We start from the raw sequence: 8,549 nt of genomic DNA on the forward strand, positions 1-8,549 counted from the left end.
ACATGTGCATAGTCACATCTACACAAACACATATGCACACCTTTTCACTCTCCTCACATGGTCCTAACCTTTAGACCCCTGGCTGGCAGTCCTCCTCCAGGTGGACCCTGCAGGAGCATCCCCATGGTCCAGATAAGCCAAATGTTCATTGCTCAGTAACCACCAGGCAGGGTCAGCCCTTGTTGCATGCATTGCAGTTCCTTGGCGTTTTCCCCCATAAAGTTCAAAATGTGTTGAATAAATGAATTAATCTAGTTACACACACTCTGGCAAGTCATTTAACCTCTCTGCACTTCAATTTCTCCATCAGTAAATGAAGAGAGTAACAGCTACCTCCCAGGCTGCTGTGGGGTCCTCAGGCACATGGCTGGCCAGCACTCGCAAATGTCTGTATCTGCAGCTGAGCTGACAGCTGGCTTATTGATGCCTCCCTATTGATAAGGTCTTTATTGATAATACTGTACCAAATGCCAACAGATACAAAAGAAATGAAGGCAAAAGGGTCAGACACTGTCATCTAAGAAGCAATTCATCATGGTGATAGTGCGTGCAGCAGGCAGATCACAGAGCTCCTGCCACAGCAGAGCAGCACACTCAGCCTACTGAGAGCTGGACATCCTCCACTCGTCCCCTCTTCAGCTTCACTGAAAGGGTTTAGGTTTTACCTTGTTTTCATTTTGGTTGATGTCAACAAGGGGCAGAAAGTCTCCATGGGGCAGAGTGGGGAGAAGGCTACACCTCTGGCCTTAAATGATGAGAACAAGACCCAGCCCTCCCAGAGCCCAGTTTAGCTGGTATGCCAGCCCCAAGCCCAGGAAGTCCACATGCCCTTCCTGCCTGGATTCACCCTGTGACCTCATCTCCCCTGCCATCAAAAGGAGAAAAGAAACAAAAGACCTATGAGCAGAAAGCAAATAGATCCCAGCAAACATTCTAAGCAGGGACGAGTCCAAATCTAGCAAGGTCTGAATCTCATAGAAGTGGAGGCTGTCTTGGAGAAAAGGGCCACAAAATAATAAATACAAATTAGGCATGAGCATTTACTTAGAAAGAACACATTACTGAAGGCTCTGAGCTTCTACATAGCTCCTAGGAGACATTTTCAATCACATGGGGGTTCATACTGTCACAGAAAGGCTCCCAGAAGTGGCCCTGGCTCCTACCCTTCCTTGGCCCCCACAACTCCAGTATCCCAATACCTGCAGAGTACACACAGATGCCACCTCAATTCAGTTCCTCATGGGAAACCCACCTCTGTGTGTCTTTGTAGACTCAGATACAGTTCTGTCCACATTTTTAAAGAAGGATGACAACTTTGTCAACAGCAGCTCATCAGATGATTTGTCCACCTGTAGGCTGGAGAAAGGAAAATGAAGCTGAAACTCACCTCAGCAGTATTTTATTAAGTGGATCAGATCATCTGAACAATCCCTACAAGAGCCCTTCTAAGTTTTGAAGAGCAGGGGGATAATCACTTGATCTGTGTTGGATATGTTTTCAGATCAGCACATAGGTTTTCAGTGGTTTATGCTCCCTCTTGACTCAGCAGAGTGGCCCTGTGAGCTTGCTACAGCCACAATTACTCTCTCTTCAGGGCACATTCCCCTCCCACCCCTTCCCGGTATACAACCCACCCATCCTGCAAGGACCTTCCCCCACCCATTTAATCATTTGTCTGCACTTAGGATCTACAAGAGCTCCAGTTAGACAGCAGTGGCCTTTTCCAGCATTGTCCCTAAAGAATGTTCCAGAAATGCCTGCCATAGATCATTGCATTTTCCCACAACTAGAATAGTGGGTGAAAATGCCCCACCTCAGTCCCTATCTGCACATTCCCTTGGACACTCCCACACACACCCTCTCTCCCAAGCAGTCTTACTCTTGAACCTAGTCCTCCACTCCCCTGTCTGTGCAGAGAACCTGGTCAGCTCAGGTGAGAGGGCCATCTCCTTCTCTGAAGACTTGATCACAGGGCATGGCTATGTTGATCATGGTCACACATATGCGTAGCGTCCCACTCCTCACTACACTGTTGTCTTTCCAAGGCAGGCTTCCCAGCATGTATATGTCACCCATACCAGAATTCTGCAGTGTGAATGACTAATAAATGAACTAAGCACATGCTTTACACAAGATATCAGTGTACTTTTTATTAATAACTGCAATTTTTTGAAAATTATTGATAAGAAGATGTATTCTTTTTAAGAGTGACATTGGTCACCTAGAGGCATCCATGTGCCCTGGAGCAACTAATTTACCCGCTTGGTGCCCTCAGTCTCCCTGCAGTGGGATGAATGCAAGGACACCCCTTGCTTCTTGGGCTCACTGTGTTTAAGGGGTTGTCTGAGTTTTGCTAGCACACAGTGGGGACTCAAAAAACAAGCCAGCCATCGTACCTGGATCACAGGGCAGAGAGTCTTTCCATCTTCCCTTTTTTATGAGGTAAACATTTAAATTAAAAATTTACTACTGTAACAGACACATTGCTGTTAATCTCCTTCAAAATAGTCCCACTCACTTCAAACACATTTATTCTGTCATTCTTATTACTTTCTGAAGCAGTTCTGGAAATCCTCTTTTGTGTCTTTTCATGGCTGCCTCAATGTCCTCAATCAATTTAAGATATTTACAGTAATTTCTGTCAAATAAAGACACTGCTGCGTGTCTTCACACACCTTATTCAGCAGATCTGGCACCGTGCAACTTATGGCCCTTTTAAAGAGTGTGTCTTAAAAATGACCATAGGAAGTAAACTTTTCAGTCTATTCAGGACATTGAGGCATCCATGACAACACAGGAGGCATTTCAGAAATGCTTCAGAAAGTGCAAAAAACAATGGGATAAGTGTTCAAAAGGAGGGGGAATATTTTAGGGGAGATTAATGATAATTTTTTATACTGTAATAAACTTTTAAATTTTCATTTAAATATTCACCATACTCTGTGATCACATGTGGTGCATTTTCTTCTCTCAGGACTGGTTCACAGGGCAGCACAGTTTGTTTCTATAACCTACGAGGTAGATAATCTGTTTGACCGGGTATCTTTTTAAGGTAAAATCAGAGATAATTGGCCTACAAGGCCCAGGACAGTAACTCACTCATCTTGCTTGGTACAGAAGAATCACAAGATGGTTCAGCACTGCTCTGAGACAAGCAGCAGGCGAGAAGCACTCTGTCCTGCAGTCCCCATTGTCACACTTCCCTTCCACACTGTCCCCAGTTTACCCCACCGCAGGGGCTCCTGACAGGCTCCCTGCCCCATATCACACCCTCTGCCATCCATCCCTCCTTTCCATATGCACCAGTTATTTTTAAAATCTTTTAACTTGTGAGATAATAATAGAACAGAGCTGAACTTCAATATCAAAAGATTTACAGCCAAGAATAACTACTACGCGTCATTTTGCAGCATCATGCGACTAAGGTGTGAGATTTTCTAAATCAATTTGGAGCCCCAACCTGACAATTCTATAAAAAGTGCATTGATAAGTGAATGACAAATTGGGACCAAGCAAGATATATCCCTGGTACTCAGCATTTTGACAATCACATGTCAACAGTGCTGTCTATATAGATCAAATAATAGTAATTAGTTGACAATAACATCAACTGGCATATGAAAATAGACCACACTGGCCCTACCCCACAATCAAGGAGAGCTTTGAGTCTCTATGTATCTTTTTGTTCAAATTCCCTAAGCCATAAGTTCCGAACTGAAGCATTTGCATCCATTTTAGGGATAGATATTTGCCCTATTTTGTGGTTTGAATCTAAAATGTCTTCCACAAAGCTTGTGTATTGAGAGGTGGAGATTTGGGAGATGGGTGAGTCTTGGAGGCACTGTTCTCACCAGTAGTGTAATCCCTTGATGAGCTCATTGTTAAATGTGCTTCTGAGGGCGGGGCCTGCCTGGAAGAGGTGAGTCCCTGGGATGCGCCTTCAGAGGGTACACCTCTCCTCCTGACTCCTCCCTTCTCTCTGTTTCCTGGCTGCTGTGTGTTGAGCAACTTTCCTCCAGCATGTCCCTCTACCATGATGGTTCTGTCGTGGAACGAGGTGGCCGTGGACTGAAGTCAGGTGCCAAATTAAAGCTCTCCTCCTGTAAGTTGTGAGTGTCAGGTGTGTGGAGTCCCAGCACTGGGAAAGCTGACACAGGCCTTTATTGTGAAATTTTTAAAACAATAGTAATATAGTATCTGGGTCAAACAACATAGATGAATGATGATTAATCCCACAGTGCTGCTTCAAACCCTGAGTTTATGTCTGCGTCTGTCAGCCTAACTCCATCTAACCTTGGGCTTGCTGTGATGCACCTCTGGTTTTCACAGCCTTATGTCAAACCCCACAAAAATCCAGCACCCATGGTTCAGTTCTGTTTTGTTTTGTTTTGTTTTGTCTTGTCTTGTCTTGTTTTGTTTTGTTTTGTCTTGTCTTGTCTTGTTTTGTTTTGTTTTGTTTTGTTTTGTTTTGTTTTGTTTTGTTTTGTTTTTGGTACCAGGAATTGAACTCAGGACCTTGCGCTTGCCGGGCAAGCACTTGTACCATTGAGCGACATCCCCAGCCCCAACATCCACAGTTGAGCTCAAGTTTTATTTTCTTTATCAGTTTTTAAGTGAAATTTCCATGTTGAAGTGCTAATTCTGTCTGAGAAGCATTCCCAATCCCTTGAAGTTTGGGTTATTAGGTTATTTCATAAATTACGTTTGCTGTCACGAAATCCACCAATATGACAGGTGCTTTCCAGCCTTTCAGAGAGCACTCACAGGCAATGAAAAGACCCCGGGGCTACCGCGGCTGGGGCAGCATCCCCAAACCCCAGTGCTGCCACACATGAGCATGAGAGCCTGGTAAGCTACTTACCTTCTCTGGGCCTCGATTTCTTAAATATAAAATGAGCATAACTTGCTTGTGGCTGACATGACTCTCAGAAAAATATTTCTAGTTCTCCTCCTTGTCCAAGTCCATGTCCCATTGGTGTAGCCATATGAAGGGCTTTGGCCACTGAAATATCAGTGGGAATGATATGATTTACTTTGGAGGAGAAATATTTAGGAGCTGGTGCACAATTCTCTAAATTCTCATCCCCAAGAAAGATAATTGTGGAAGCAGATGTTGATGTGGCGGTGACACAGGCACGAAGCAGCCTTGGAAGCTAAGCCTCCACTTGTGTTTTCTGGAAAGTCTCCCAGACCCACAAATGACCTGACACGCACAAGAAACAAACATTGGTAGAGCAGGGCCACAGAGATTTTGGTGCTTGCACTGCAGAATAAGCTGGTCTGCTCTAACTGATATATTTCCTCCCGGGGTGCCGTGAGGATTAAATGATTTAGTGTACAAAATACATAAAAACACTAGCGCATAAACTTCTGTAAATATTTGCAAAAGTTGCCGTATTGAATCTATTCTAACACATATTTTTTCACATTTTCACATCTTATAATTGATGGTTTTCCTGTTTTAATTGTCAGCATATTTCTTTCTTAATGGTCCACAAAATCATCATGCATCTTTGATCCAATAAGATATGATTTTAGTATTATTATTATTTTGGAAACTAGTGAGTAAAGAACAGAAACTACAGTCTCCATGTGTAAGCACTGCCTTCCCACCTCATTGTGTAAACAAAGTTTTTGCAAGAGTTTAAGCAGAAGAAAGTGAGAGAGTATAGAGTTGTTACCCAAAACACAGTAGCAACATGTGCTAAACTTAGCGTTAGTGACCGTATTTATTTTTGGAGCTGATGTTTGTTTGGATCAGTCACTGCACACACCAACTGGCAACAGCCCATTAGCAATGCGTGTAACAGTCCACACTCAAGGAAGGACTATTGGCAAAGGCTTTCTTTAATAAAAGTATTCGTATTATATTTTGGGGTACACTGATAAATTTATATCAAGATAATAACTGGCTGTTAAAAGCAAATTCATTGACTCCTCTTTTCAGCAAAATATCAAAATCACCATACATGATGTTCACATGTGTTTACTTTTTTTTATTTTGTTTTGTTTTCTGGTACTGGGAGTCGAACTCATGACCTTGCGCTTGCCAGCAAGGCGCTGTGCCGTTGAGCTAAATCCCCAGCCCCCTCACATGTGTTTAGTTTTTATAATTTTCTCTGCATTAAATTTGTTAATTTGTCTTACTTTTATACTTGTGGAAGAGTCAGATGCATAGATCTTTTGTTAGACTTTTACTGGTACATATTGATGTGACAAAATAATAAAGACAATTAAGTCAACCCTGTAGAAGAAGTTTGTACATTGTTTAATTTTGAGAAACACTGGCTCAAACTGTGCCTACAGTTGTCTTTGTTTTTCTGGCAACACTCCTAAAATATTGTCAGTACCAGGCAAAATCAGCACAGATGCGCAAACCAGAGAGAACCTCTGCTTGGCTATGACCTGCAAGCAGAAACCTAAAAGACAGGCTGTGGTCTCCTTGCTCAGCCCTCTGCCCACCACAGGTCCCTGGAACTTCTCAATTGCTCTTGCAAGCCAGCCAGTGTTCAAAGTTTCTGGCCAAGGAAGTGGTCTGGGACAGAAAGCATGTCTGACGAGGGTCCCAGTAGCTCCAGGCAGAAAGGACAGTCGCACACAGTACCAGTAATTCACACGTCCCCTCCTACGACTCAGGTCTGCTTGTGCAGGAATACAGGCTTCATCTGCTACTGCACCTGCCTTTGTTGATAAAGCCCACCAAGGCCACAGTCCTACTGGAGCTCCCTGGAAACATCTGGGCCACACACTCTCAGCATCTGTCACCTTTCTCTTTAAGGATGCCATCATTTGCCTTTGCCAAACCATGCTGTAGAAGCTGCCCCTTTACCATGCTTCTCTTGGCTTCTTGTACTTTCATTGGCATTTGAATCATGACTGAATTATTTAATTCATTAATTAAGAATTTGGAAACCCTGATTAGAAACCAAGTCATATTGTCTTCTTGGGGAAAATATATTATTCAAGGTGAGGAATAGAGAAGATCATTCACATTTGATTACCTAACTCTATGAACCAATACATGGATTTATAAAAAGGCCATCTTTAAACAAGGAGATTTTAGGAACTGGCTCCTTTCCCAAATTTACAGATTTGTTAACATTATGGAGGTGGTATTGACCTTGGAGTCCACTAGCTCTCCCACCCGCCGGTTTTACAGATGAAGAAACCAAGATCTAGAGCAGTGGAGGAAGTTTTCCAAAGCCACACAACTAATAAGCCCCAAATCTGACAGAAGTCAGGCCTACTAATCTAACTGCAGAGCTCTTTCCTAACTTGCAGAAGATATATCTTTCCATCCAATCCTTACACACACATACATGCATGCAAACACACACACACACACACACAGAGGCCAGCAGTTCTTACCCACACCACCTACACATGATAAATATGCCACCACATATGATCCCAGGTTTTGGATGTTCAGTTCAATCAGGCAAACCTGCTATAAATGGTCCCCGGTGTACAACAGTTCAGCTTAAATAGTTTTTTAGAAGCAATACACATTCAGTAGAAACTGACCTTAGGATTGTGAACCTACTTTTTCCTGAGCTAGCAAGAACTAGTAAAATATTCTCTCATCATCCAGGGTGGCAGCAGCAAAATGCAGCTCCCAGGCAGCCCAGTGATCACAAGGAAAATGATCCATACTCTACCATATTGCTAAGTTGCGCGTTCAGTCGGCAAGCTGTACTCAATGCATTTTCCACTTATGGTATTTTCAACTGATGATGATTAGAGGGATCAGTGTAAGTCTTTGACATCATAAACCAGATGAAGTGCTGGGCTGAGCAGTTGGGGTCCCTGCAGAACAAGGGTACAACTTAGGGCACATGACCAAGCATCCTCTAAGAAACACAATGTATTCACTGAAGCATGCCCTGTGAACACAGAAGAATGGGCCTAGCAGGCTGTCATGGTCTGAATAATTGTGCATACTAAAAGTTATGTTGAGGTGTCAACCCCTGGTATTTTAGAAGCAGAGTCTTGGAAGATGTAGCCAATTTAACACGAGGTCATTCGTGGGTCCTAACCCAATATGACTGGTATCCTAATAAGAGAAGAAACAAAGAATTGGACACACTCAGAGAACAGACAGAAACACAGGAGAAGCCACATGAAGACATGGGCAGACATGTGAGTGGCACATCTTTAAAGCCAAGGAACCCTGAAGATCACTGGCAACACCTGAAGCTGAGAGAAGCCAGAAAGGATCTTACCCTGTGGCTTCAGAGATGATGGCCCAGCTGACATCTTGATCTTGGACTTCCATCTCCAGAGTTGTTGATTTCTGCTGTTTCAAGTATCCTGTAGTAACATCGGCCACCATTATTTCCAAGACCATCAGTGGACGCCTAAAGCCTGGGAGAGCACGGCACCCTATATATATACTATGCTTCTTCCTATATAATCTATTACAAAATTTAATTTATAAATTAGATAAATATGAGATTAACAATAATAAGGTTAAATAATTATAACAATATGCTATAATAAAAGGTTATTTAGAATTTAAGAATTATGCATTTCTGGAATGTTCCATTTAA

At 42.8% G+C, this 8,549-nt stretch overlaps 1 long non-coding RNA gene across 1 annotated transcript; it reads right to left on the reverse strand.

Annotated features, from left to right (window-relative positions):
* Positions 1–1,258: 1,258 nt before the first annotated feature.
* LOC106149187 lies at positions 1,259–8,311 on the reverse strand. The gene is made up of 3 exons (XR_001235183.1): positions 8,223–8,311; positions 7,659–7,806; positions 1,259–1,356 (listed from the first exon to the last, which is right to left on the reverse strand). It is a non-coding gene; the product is annotated as an uncharacterized LOC106149187 (long non-coding RNA).
* Between the last annotated feature and the right edge of the window lie 238 nt (positions 8,312–8,549).

The sequence above is a fragment of the Chinchilla lanigera genome, unplaced genomic scaffold (assembly GCF_000276665.1).
Source record: "Chinchilla lanigera isolate Chin_1 unplaced genomic scaffold, ChiLan1.0 scaffold00038, whole genome shotgun sequence".
NCBI lineage: Eukaryota > Metazoa > Chordata > Mammalia > Rodentia > Chinchillidae > Chinchilla > Chinchilla lanigera.